This window comes from Aegilops tauschii, chromosome 7 (genome assembly GCF_002575655.3).
Source record: "Aegilops tauschii subsp. strangulata cultivar AL8/78 chromosome 7, Aet v6.0, whole genome shotgun sequence".
Lineage (NCBI taxonomy): Eukaryota > Viridiplantae > Streptophyta > Magnoliopsida > Poales > Poaceae > Aegilops > Aegilops tauschii.
This window is the reverse complement of record NC_053041.3, coordinates 299,798,168-299,811,116: the sequence shown is the minus strand read 5'-3', so window position 1 is coordinate 299,811,116 and position 12,949 is coordinate 299,798,168. Positions and strand designations below refer to the sequence as shown.

The window sequence follows — 12,949 nt, the reverse complement described above, 5'->3', positions numbered from 1 at the left end:
TTTTCCCAAAAATCACATATATTCCAAAAAAATATTCGTAAGTTTTTATCACGTTTGGAATCCGTTTGATATGGATTTTCTGCGAAACAAAAAACATGCAACAAACAGGAACTGGCACTGGGCATTGGATCAATATGTTAGTCGCAAAAATAATATAAAAAGTTACCAAAGTTATATGAAAGTTATAGAATATTGGCATGAAACAATAAAAAATTATAGATACGACGAAGACATGTCAGCATCCCCAAGCTTAATTCCTGCTCGTTCTCGAGTAGGCAGATGATAAAAAGATAATTTTTGATGTGGAATGCTACCTAGCATAATCTTGATCATATAATCTAATCATGGCATGAATATGAAGACACGAGTGATTCAAGGCAATAGTCTATCATTTGACATTAAGATAATAATACTTCAAGTATACTAATAAAGCAACATGTCTTTTCAAAATAACATGGTCAAAGAAAGTTATCCCTACAAAATCATATAGTCTGGCTATGCTCCATCTTCATCACACAAAGTATTTCATCATGCACAACCCCGATGACAAGCCACGCAATTGTTTCATACTTTTAATGTTCTCAAGTCTTTTCAACTTTCACGCAATACATGAGCGTGAGCCATGGATATAACACTATAGGTGGAATAGAATATGATGGTGGAGGTTGTTGTGGAGAAGACAAAAAGAAAGAAAGTCTCACATCGACGCGGCTAATCAACAGGCTATGAAGATGCCCATCAATTGATGTCAATGCAAGGAGTAGGGATTGCCATGCAACGGATGCACTAAGAGCTATAAGTGTATGGAAGCTCGAACTGAAAACTAAGTGGGTGTGCATCCAACTTGCTTACTCATGAAGACCACGGGCATTTAAAGAAGCCCATCATCGGAATATACAAGCCAAGTTCTATAATGAAAATTCCCACTATTATATGAAAGTGATAACTCAAAGACTCTCTGTATGAAAAACATGGTGCTACTCTGAAGCACAAGTGTGGTAAAAGGATAGCAAGCCAAGTTCTATAATGAAAATTCCCACTATTATATGAAAGTGATAACTCAAAGACTCTCTGTATGAAAAACATGGTGCTACTCTGAAGCACAAATGTGGTAAAAGGATAGTAGCATTGCCCCTTCTCTCTTTTTCTTCCAATTTTTTTTAGCCTTCTTTATATATATATATATATATATATATATATATATATATATATATATATATATATATATATATATATATATATATATATATATATATATATATATATATATATATATATATATAGTTCTGGACTATTCTGTTTCTGAATATTTTGTTACTCTCGCACCTATATAGAGCCACGATGCGATTTTGACGAAGGCCAGACCCGGTAGAAACAAGCCCGCCCGTAGGAACCCCACGAAAAAACATCCTGAACTCGCCACCTCGCCTCCCTCCCGAGCACCGCCCGCCGCCACCCTCCTGTGCGCCGGCCACGGCCTCCCTATTCCGCGTCGCCGGCCACCGCCTCCCTCCAGAGTGCCGCCCGCCGCGCCACCGACGGCCGCCGCATCCCTCCCCTGCACCGACGGCCGCCGCATCCCTCCCCCGCACCGACGACCGCCGCATCCTTCCTTGCACCGACGGCCGCTGTATCCCTCCCCCGTGCAGACGACCGCTGCAAGCTCCTCCCGCTCATGGCCGCCGCAAGCTCCTCCCATATGCCAACCTCCACCCCGCCTTCCCCCTCCGTTCTCCCTCATGCTCGGGCGCCAGCCATCCTTCTTCCACGCGCGTGGCACCTCGATCCACCGCCGGCCGATCTCCCTCGTCCCGTTTGCTGGCTGTCGTCCATGTCGTACCATTTTTTCTGGAAGGTCTGAACTTTTTTTTCCAAAGCAAACCAATTTTCCATTGATCTCTGTCTACCTTCCCTAATCTGTGATTTTTTTGCCACAGAAAACCAACTTGGACTTCGTTGACGGCCTTTGCACCATTTTGAGTGCCGATAGCTCCTTCCTTTGCCATTGATACAGCCATCGACATGTACTGAGTGTTCCTTTGCAAGTTCAATTACTGTCATCGCACAAGTTCAGAAGTTTGATTTTGTGAAGAAGTATGAAAATTGTCAGTGCAAATGTGGAAAACCAGAAAGTTCTAATAATGGTGTACCAAAAGTTCAAGGATAGTAATCCGGGGACATTGGAGCAATTGCTGATGGAGGCGGAGTCAAAATCTCGTGACTGTCTACTGCAGATCTTCAGCATGGACTTCAATGAATACACTCCTCTGATGTTAATGCGCTTCTGCATTTTAATAAAGAAGTTACAGAATTTCAGTTCCTCGGTACTTATAAGATCTTGAGAGGATGACAGAGGATGCCCATGTGTACTATGTACAAGCCAGCCAGCCATATGTATAAGGATCCAATGGAAGACTGGATTTGGTTGTTGTTAATTAGCAGCCACCTAAGCCTAGCAATTGACCGTGGAGCACGTACTGGATCCCTGAAATGATGCAATTAGTCATCAGTGTTGACGACTAATTTATTTTGTTTTGTACAAGTTAAAACATCAGTGGCCATAGGGAAGGAGACCTTCCCAAATCGTGCCCCTGGACAATGCAACAACGAATTGGACGCCGTTTCCGCCTCTCTTCCAGCAGCGCCGATGTCCCCTTCTAGCTCAGCACCGGTTTCCCCGCCTCGTGATACGGTCTGCAGTTGCTTGTGAGTTGTCTGCTAGGTGTTGTTTAAGTGTCACAGACGACGTGTTGTCTCCTGGCATCTGGATTAGCTGCCGACTGCAAATAAAAGGTTGGAACTTCCTGTCTATTTTGGTTGGTGAATACGTGTCAACAAAATTTCTTTTCTACATGGTAGTTCAACTATTTCAAAAAAAAATCTCTACAGGATAGTTCATGTGTTGCTAGCAGATAAGTTCAAAGAACAAACCGCCACAAGTGCTTAATTTCAAATCATTTTATTTTGTTTAAATTCAATCAGCTCTACTACATAAGCTATTCAAGTTCAGAGCTAACGACATCATCAGTTCGGACATGAAACCAAATTTAAAATTAAAACCCCAAAAAGGTTGACTTCTATAAGTCCATGTTCCCAGACCGAGGCTGTTCAAAAAATCTGATCATACAAGTCCACTGTTTCATTTTGCGAGTTCAGAAAGAAAAATATATGTTGTTTTTGCCATTTTCAAAATTTCTCTTAACCAAAAAGTTCAATATTAAACGTTCTGTGCCTATCCTTACATTAGCTAGTCTTCACCATGTCCAGATAGTGCCTAGGAGAAGTGAAGATAAAGTTTATATTGATGTTTATGATAGTTGAAAGATTAGGTGTAAAAAATGTTTTCTTGCAGGTTACTGAATGTTTCAATTCGTTGTGTGTGAATTTTGTTGTAGCAAAATATTTTCTCTTCCTCTCTAAATGTCCTTTCTGTCACTAATTTATTCTCTCTGAATGCAGCACGAGGGAGGCTGGAGCGACTGTATACCGGTGACGAGAACCACTCTTCAGTTCTGCTATTCGTGTATTGGAAGTACGTATCCTCTATCAAGGCAGGAGGTAGAGGTAATTTCTCCCTAATGCATGTGTCATGCATTCCTTTTTTTTGCCACACAAAGTCACTAACTGTCCTCGTTAGTAACTGCAAGTTGAACCACTACGAAGTGGCATTTGCAGAAATATTGTGTTGCTACTTTTCTTAGTTGTAATCCCGTGAACCATTTAATTAAACGGATTGCCACTCCCTTTCCTATATGAAGGATATGATTGATGTGATGAAGTAATTCTTTCATTTCCATTACTAGCAAGTAAACAATTACTAGTTCATACTGATGCATAACTTTATGCATATGGCAATTAAAAAAGAAACCAGTTCATACCTTTTTTTTTTGCGGGTGAGCAACCAGTTCATACCCACTGCGCTAGCCACCTGAAAAAGCATAACTTTATGTATTTTGGCATAGAAATAGTGTGCGTGTTCCTTTTTTTATGCATTTCATAGTTCACCAATCTTATCTGATTTCACTCACTTCAGTTACCATGTTATTTCTAGCATAGCATGTCTAAAATGCAGAAGTAGTGCTAAAAAAAATGTCATTGTGTTATGCATATAAAAGCTTTATAAAAAATGCACAAACTGTTGTGTTTTTTTGGTAACTCACGGTTGTGTGTAGCTATTGTATGTCTTCGGAATACTTATGCATACTGTTGTTTGGTACATATCTTCAGTACAAGTTTGGAAGGCCGGGAAGTTCTACCGCTGGCATACACCAAGTTCAGAGACGTTGCACGGAGTGAGCCGACGCCGCCGTAAAAAATGGTTTATTAGCATACTGTTTTTTGGTACTTATGCATACAGTTGTAGAAGTGAAATTTGTTGGGTGCATGTGCAGAAAAATCGTCAGTTCAGTTTTCAAAATTCTGTAAGTTTGTTTTGATTCTATAAAATTCTGTAATTTTCTCGTGTGTGCTGCTACAAATCTGAACTATTTGTCTAGACATTCTAGTACTGATGCAATCGCCTAAAATAAGTTCAAGAAAAATCAGTAAGTTTGGTGCGTGTGCTGCTACAAATCTAAAATTCTTCTCGAGTCATTCTAGTACTGATGTCTCTTTTAGTCTGTAGCGGAGAGAATATTTTTATGCTCATTTATTCATAGTATGAAGCTCATTTATAGTTTCTTTTCTCATTCTTTTAATTAAGAAAAATGTTTATTGAGCTTGAAGCATAAACCTCTCGACAATGTAACATTCTGCTGATATTTAATAATTGGTAAGCTGTTGTAGTGGGACAAGGTCATCATCTTGAGGAGGTCAGTGAGGTCAGTGATACCATGCACGCTGAAATGATGGCCTTACACTAGGCTGTATGTATAACTTGGGCTATGGGATGCCGCTACTTGAAACGGATGCAACTAACCTATAGAAAGCATTACAGGAAGTGATCTAAGAGATGAATGTGTATGTTGCTGCACTACTTTTGCTTGTTGTTTTATAAAGTTGATTGCTGTCAAATTTTTGTTGCTTAAAAATGTTGCTATTTGTTTTTACAATGTCCATTTTGAAGTTCAAATTGCTGATGATTTTTATTGTGTTCATGTGGGTGCTTGAACATGATTCAAATGCTTTTGTGAACAATTTATCATGTATGTCTTGCCTGTGTAGCTTGTAAAACATTCGCTCTGTACAAAAGAAAAACACACTAGGTCTACCAGTTCACTGCGTATTTATATTATCAGTTCATAAATAAGCACATATAGAAGTTCGATTTGTGTTATTGAACCAGTTCGGTTCATCGGTTTTATATTGTATGACAATTTGCTACATGAGGGATTTTTGCATCAGTTCGACAAAAAAGTGTACAATAGTTCAAACTCTGAGAGCTATTAAGTTTGATTTTTTATAGAATGGGAGTCGTATGTTTACTCTGCCTGTACAGTGCATTTTGTAGTCCTCGTCGTTGCAGTTATTTTTTGTGTTAATAAAAATGAATTTATGTATTTTGTTAATCATTCCTCCGCTTCCACCAGAAGAAAAGTGATTTAGACTGTTTATTGCAATCAGTTAGTTGACTACCTTAGTTCAACTAGTTAACCGTCTCGATTCACTTTTCTTGCTTCGAGGGCCAACGACGGTCGCCGCTCCTTGACTCTATTCCCGTTCGTCACCCAGCTCACCAGTCCACCTCGGTGCTCCACCACCGGTCCCTCGGAAGAGCTGGCTGCAGGCCATCCGTTGCTCCACCCCTGGATGCTGTCGTGTGGTGGCTGGTCGTCTCACTCCAATGCACCTCCCTCTCTTTGTGTACTGGTCCCTCTAGCAGCCGTCCAAGTGGAGCGTTGACACCAGTACAAGTAGAATTGCGGGTCGCGGCCACCAAGTTCACCAAGCGTTGCACATTCGTCCAAGTCGAGCACACACACCCGAAGAACACCAGCGCCTTTGCTTTGCAATTGCTTGGTCATGCATGATTGCTGATGGATGCAGCAAGCGTTTTATTAGAGCATCTCCAGCCGTTGGCCCCCCAGGACGCATAAAAATCGCCCCCGGGGACGAGCCGGCGATTCGTTCGGCGCTGGGGCGGTTTTGCGCCCAGTCGTCGCCCCCAGTCGCCGATTTTGGCCCACTTTCGAAGCCCCATTTCGACGAAAAAGGCCCATATGGGCAAGAATAGGCCCATATTCGGCATGGTTCGCCGTGGCTCGGCGTTCAATTATCAACATAAATATTTTTTTATCACATATTTTATCACAGAAAATTCAAATGCTTCAACAAAATAGTTCAACAACAAATAGTTCAATACAAATTATATAGTTCAACAAATAAAAACTCATATTTCATCACACGTTGCGCCCGGTGTCGCCCTTGAGCCTCCATAGGTGCTCTATCAGATCTTGCTGTAGTTGATGATGCACCTGTGGGTCTCGGATCTCCTGACGCATACTGAGGTAGGCAGTCCAGGTTGCCGATAGCTGGTGATCAACTTGGGCAAGAGGACCCTGCCTGTGGTATGGTTCAGTGTCAAACACTGGATCTTCCTGCTCGCTCTCAATGATCATGTTGTGCAAGATGACACAGCAGGTCATGATCTCCCACATTTGATCTTTCGACCAGGTCTGAGCGGGGTACCGGACAACAGCAAATCGAGATTGGAGCACACCAAGTGCCCGCTCGACATCCTTCCTGCAAGCCTCCTGAATCTTCGCAAACCAGGCGTTCTTGCCTCTAGGCACAGGGTTTTTGATGGTCTTCACAAATGTCGACCATCTCGGATAGATGCCATCAACTAGATAGTACCCCTTGTTGTAGTGCCGCCCATTGATCTCGAAGTTCACCGGAGGAGAATGACCTTCAACAAGCTTGGCAAAGACAGGAGAGCACTGCAGCACGTTGATGTCATTGTGAGTTCCTGGCATACCAAAGAAGGAGTGCCAAATCCAGAGGTCCTGTGTGGCCACCGCCTCAAGTACCACACTGCAACCGCCTTTGGCGCCTTTGTACATCCCCTGCCAAGCAAATGGGCAATTCTTCCATTTCCAATGCATGCAGTCGATGCTTCCAAGCATCCCAGGAAATCCTCTTGCTGCATTCTGTGCTAGGATCCGAGCAGTATCTTCCGCATTGGGTGTTCTCAAGTATTGCGGTCCAAATACTGCCACCACTGCCCGACAGAACTTGTAGAAACACTCTATGCTGGTGGACTCGGCCATGCGCCCATAGTCGTCCTGTGAGTCACCGGGAGCTCCGTATGCAAGCATCCTCATCGCTGTCGTGCATTTCTGGATGGAGGTGAATCCAAGTTTGCCGGTGCAATCCATCTTGCATTTGAAGTAGTTGTCGAACTCCCGGATGGAATTCACAATCCTGAGGAAAAGCCTTCTGCTCATCCGATAACGGCGCCGAAATGTTCTGTCGCCGTGAAGTGGAGCATCGGCGAAGTAGTCGGAGTAGAGCATGCAGTAGCCTTCGAGACGATGCCGGTTCTTTGCTTTCACCCGCCCCGGCGCCGAGCCACCTCGCCGCGGCTTTTCATTGCTCGCCAGCAGCTGGGCGAGGGCGGCGAGCACCATGAGATGCTCTTCTTCCTGGACGTCGGCCTCGGCTTCCTCCTCCAGCAGCGCGGCGAGCACTTCCTCGTCATCTGAGTCCATCGCCGAGGCAGGAAAATCGCCGAACACCTTGCGCGCGGTGGGCGTGCACCCGCCGCTAAACTGCCCCTCCGCGGCCGGAAACGGCGGCCGGAAATGCCCAGCTGGTGTCGGAGGGGCTGCCGCGGTGAACCTCTGCTATTTTTTCGGCGGGGAATGGCTATCTACCTGTGAAGGGCGGCGGGGCGGCGCCGGGATATACCTAGTGGCGGCCGAGAGCGCGGGGGGTGGGAGGCGGGTCGGGGAAGAAAATCTTGACTTTTCACCTGACGGCGTGGGCCAGCCGCGCTTTTCCCTTGCGCCGGAGCCCCCAAGCGCCCCCCAGCGCGCCGGGTTCGGCCTGCGGCCGCCGGGCGGAAAAAAGGGCCGAACCGGCGCTTTTCGTCGTCCTGGGGGCGCGACTGGGCCTTTTTTTGGCGCCGGCGCCGAAAAAGTCGTCGGGGGGGCCTGTTGGGGGCGCGGCTGGAGATGCTCTTAGTTTGATCTTCTGCATTTTGTCTCAGTTTTCGTGGATGCTAGCCGGCAAGTGACATGATTTTGGTTGCCATTTTTCTCTGTAGCAGATTCCATCCGCACAAAAAATGCTACTGTAGTTTATTCTATGTAAAAAATGAATAAGGTTCAATTCACAAAATGTGGATGTTCGCTTGGGAAATTTTGCAATACATTTGATTACACCAAGATGTATAGAATGACTAATTCTTTATTGTGTGCGTTCAGCACAATTTAAAATTACTGGTTGACGATATGTCTAATGGATTTTTCTTTGTCTATAGAAAAACTAATATGTGAGGATATCTCATGTTTCTTTGTGAACTTGTAGTGTGTTACTGTATTTGTACCTGAGGGATATATGCTCAAAGAAAACCATATAAAAAACACAGCACATTTATTGTGGAAAAGGTTTATTTTAGTTCAGCTATATAAAGCATGTAGGTTCGATGATGAAAGTTCGATTGCTCAACCCAAAACGTTTTCAGACTGTGAAAAATAGCTCAGTACAAATACACAGATATATTAGTACAAGCACTCTATTTTTCGGACGGAAAAAATACACGAAAAATCTTCTTTTTGAAAAAATATCATTCAGTTCAACTGTCGGTGTACAAAAATAGGGGCACGCTTTTGTATCCCTTTACCTATGCACGGGCAGTCGGAGCCGCGCCCACGACCACACCAAGCAGAACAAGGGAGATGAGCCAAGGTAAGACCGAAGCCCAAGACAATCAAAGCAACGCCAAGGCCAAGACCACAAAAAGCAGAGGGACGAAGTAGGTTCCCCGGCAAGACCCTTGCCGGGACAGCTCGCCCCACACCAACAGAGCGAGCCACCCTTGAGCCTACGGCCCCCAACGCCGTCATCAACATGGGGCCAGGGCTCGGGAAGGCACCTCTGTGGTGGCATGCAGATCTTTGTGAAGACATATTCAAGATCAGATGAGGATCAGAAGACGACGATTCTCGGCAAGATCCTTGCCGAGGAAGGCCACCAGACCCCCGGCAAGGTCCTTGCCGGGGACGACAGCACGCCACGGCAAGGCCCTCGCCAAGGACGCCAGCGGGGCCACCGCCAAACCCGCGCCGGACAGGCTTCCACCATCGTTCACATGCAGCTGCCAGCCCAACCAGCTGGGCGGGCACCTGCGTGGCAACATGCAGCTCCCAGGCCAACTCATCGAGCGCCTGCGTGGCGGCATGCAGATCTTCATGAAGGCTCCGCCACCGCGCCACCTCAGCTGCCTGGCTGCCTACATGGCACCACGCACCTCACTGGCCAGGGCGCGTGTCAAGGCGAGGAGGAGCGGCGACGGACGGGATGGGCCTCGCCCCCGTCCCTAATAAAGCAAGGGGACACCTAAGCTATGCATTAAATGCGTCTTGTCCTGTAATACGAGCGATAAGCTCAGGGCACTGTACGCCTTTCCACCTCATGTGTGTCACTGTGGAAGCCCCTTTCAACTATAAAAGGAGGCCCATGGCATACTGGAGAAGGATTCGGCTCTTTCGAACCACGCACTGACCACACCTAGTTCGAGAGCTCAAGAACTCTCAGAAATACACCCACCAAAGCAGGACTAGGGTTTTACGCATCCTCGTGGCCCGAACCTGGGTAAACGATCCCTGTGCTGTCTACTAGCCCTGCTCTCCTCGCAACCCTGCGCCCCGGCAACCGTAGTAGGGATTCTTGTGATCCCATAGGTGTCGTTCCACACCGACATCTTTGGCGCGCCAGGTAGGGGGCGCAATTGTGAGAATCTGGTCTGGTAGTTAGCCTAGCAGTTCTTCGTCGCCATGGCCCCTAAGAAGAAGACGGCCACGGCGATCGGCTCGTTGGGAGCCGAATGGCCCGTGCCGGTGCGGACGAGCAGCGGACCGGTCGCAGACAGGACCCGGGCCGCGGCCCGTGAGCACCAGCATCGCCCAGGCAGTCGGAGCCTGGCGAGCGGCGTCGTTCGCGCGCCAGACGGCCGACTACACGTCGCCGGATCCAAAGACGGAGCTGGGCCCCCCGCAGGCGGCGCGGGGCCCTCCAGGGGCGTCGTTGTGCCGACTCCGGGCGGCGCGGCGACCTCCAGGATGCCTACACCGGCGACCACCGCGCGTTCTTCCCATGGTGTGCGCGCCGAGCAGCGTCACCACGTTGGTGACCCTGGGCACCACCGTGGGAAGAGCCCTGTGCGTCATCGGCAAGATGAAGGGGTTCAGCACGCTCACCGAAGCGCTGGTGAAAATGGCACGCAGCCGCTGGGTCGTGACGGAGCTCCTTCTAACATAGTTAGAAGTCGAAGCGCGTCGCGATCCACGCAGCTGTCGCCGCCGCCCACACCAGCGGAAGCTTTGGCGCGCGCGCAGCTGCTCCTCGATTTCCCTCCTGCTGCTGAGAAGCTCGACGAGTGGAGGGCCACCATCCGGAGCCTCGTCGCCGTCTCCAACAAAGACGATCCGCAACCAGCGGGGCCCTCGGGTCGGCGCCCCACCGAGCCACCACATGCTGGCGCTGGGAGGACCGAGGAAGCTGCGGCCACGGTGCACTCTCCTCCTCCTCGCCAGCCGCCGCGGGCGTCGGCCCGTCGTGACGATGCTTGTGGTAACATCTCCATAGCGTCGTCCGACCCGCGGACCCTCCGCGACCAGTGCCAGGTCCTTCGGGAACGAGCTCACGAAGACGCTCGAACCACCGTCGAGCGTCGGCGTGAAACGCGCCACCAGTCGAACAAGCGGGCAGGACCCGCTATGGACCACCCGGCACCGGGGTCTCCGGCGGCCTACCTTACGAGGTGGGCTGCCCGGCCTTTACCCGTGAGCTGCGGCAGTTCCAGTGGCCGTCGCACCGCACGTTCAAGCCCGACGTCAGCGAGAAGTACACTGGCAAAACCCATCCGTCCGAGTTCCTCAGCATCTACACCATCGCGATGCAGGCTGCTAGGGCTTGCGACGACAAGGTGCTTGCCAACTATTTCCCGCTGGCGCTCAAGCCCAATGTGATGTCTTGGTTGATGCACTTGCCGGTGGATTCCATTTCTTCTTGGTCGGATCTGTGCCATGAGTTCGTTGGCGCCTTCACAGGAGGCCACCAAGCTCATGGCCAGGCCAGTGATCTGCACGTCATTCCCCAGAAGGAAGGGGAGACCCTGCGCAAGTACATCCAGAGATTCAGCCGGGTGCAGTACAACATCCCCGACGTCCATCCCGCCACTGTGATTAGCGCGTTCCACCAGAACGTGCGCAATCGCAAGATGCGCGAAGAGCTGGCGATGACCAAAGTTAAGGACGTGGCCGAGCTCTATGTTCTGGCCGATAGGTGCGCCCAGGCTGAAGAAGGAAGGAAGTACCCCGGCGAAGATGCCGGCGCGGAAACCAACTCTACCGGTGAAGACGCCGCTACCCCGACGAGGAAGGGCCGGCGTTGCAACAGGAAACGCAAAGGCAAGACCGTGCTTACCGTTGAGGGATCTGACGACATCGGTGCCGGCAAGAAGGTCAAAGCAGACGCTCCCGGCAAGGAGATTGCCGGGTGCGCCGCCTGCCGAGCCTTGGCGGCTACCAACAAGCCAGGAAGCTCCGGCAAGCAATACTGCAAGATGCACCGCACCAAGCGCCACGACCTCCAGAACTGCCGGCAAGTCGAGCTGCTTGCTGAGAAGCAAAAGGCTGAGTACGAGAGGCGGGACAAGGAGAAGGACCAGGACGGTGCGGAAGGGTCCGGCAAGAAGCGTGGCGGCCAAGGAGGCCGCCCCGGCAAGGACAACCAGCAAGAGAGGCCCGCCCGGGGCCGCGACAAGAAACAAGAAGACTATGATCACGACGAGGACGACGAGTCTGGTGAGCAAGGGTTCCAGAAGGCTACGGAGGCCATGTGCGTCGATGGCGGCGCCTCGCTGCATACCTCTCGTCGCCAGCTCAAGCAGTGGGCGCGTGAGATTACAGCAGCAGAGCCGTTGTTCGACGCTCAGAATCCGCTGAAGTGGTCCAGCACGCCCCTCATCTTTGACGCCGAGGACCACCCTGACCGCACTACCGCGGTCGGGTGTTTGCCATTGTTGGTCTCACCAACGATACGCAACCTCAGAGTGAACAAGATGTTGGTTGACGGCGGGGCCGGCCTGAACCTGATCTCGCCTGTCGTGATCAAAAAGTTGCAAATCCGTGATGGACACCTCGAGGAAACGGGCACGTTTCAAGGGGTCAATCCGGGGAGGAGCCAGCCGAAGGGAAAGGTCACACTGCCCGTGACGTTTGGAGGAGAGTTGAACTACAGGACGTAGAGGATCGTCTTCGACGTAGCCGAGATCCCCTTGCCCTACAACGGGATCCTCGGCCGCCCAGCACTAGCCAAGTTCATGGCGGCGTCACACTACGCCTACAACATGCTAAAGATGCCTGGGACGTTGACCATCATCTCCATCCCCTCTGACAAGAAGGACGCGCTGATCTGCGCCGACCAGCTCTACCGGGAAGCAGTTGCAGCGGCTGCCGCCAAGGCACCTGCTCTTGCCGCTGAAGCCCCGGGAGGGAAGAAGAAGCCCGGCAAGACCTCTCGCACCCACTCCGGCAAGTGCACCTCCTCGGAGTGTTGTGCTACCGTCAAGGACGTGCCATAGAGCTCTACCGACAAGAGCAAGAGACCCAGGGCCGAGCCGCTGTAGACCAAGAAGTTGCCCGTCAGGGAGGATGGCACGGGAGGGGCCTTCACCATAGGTTCCACCCTCGACGGCAAATAGGAAGGCGCGCTCGTCACCTTCCTGCGGGCGAATGTCGACGTGTTTGCATGGCAAGCATCCGACATCCTCGGTGTTCCCAGG

At 49.7% G+C, this 12,949-nt stretch overlaps 1 long non-coding RNA gene across 1 annotated transcript; it reads left to right on the top strand.

The window, feature by feature from the left end:
* The first annotated feature begins 1,357 nt into the window (after positions 1-1,357).
* On the top strand, positions 1,358-4,505 carry LOC109740288 (uncharacterized). Its single transcript, XR_002227276.4, has 4 exons — positions 1,358-1,855; positions 1,938-2,793; positions 3,460-3,564; positions 4,228-4,505. It is a non-coding gene; the product is annotated as an uncharacterized lncRNA (long non-coding RNA).
* The last annotated feature ends 8,444 nt before the right edge of the window (positions 4,506-12,949 follow it).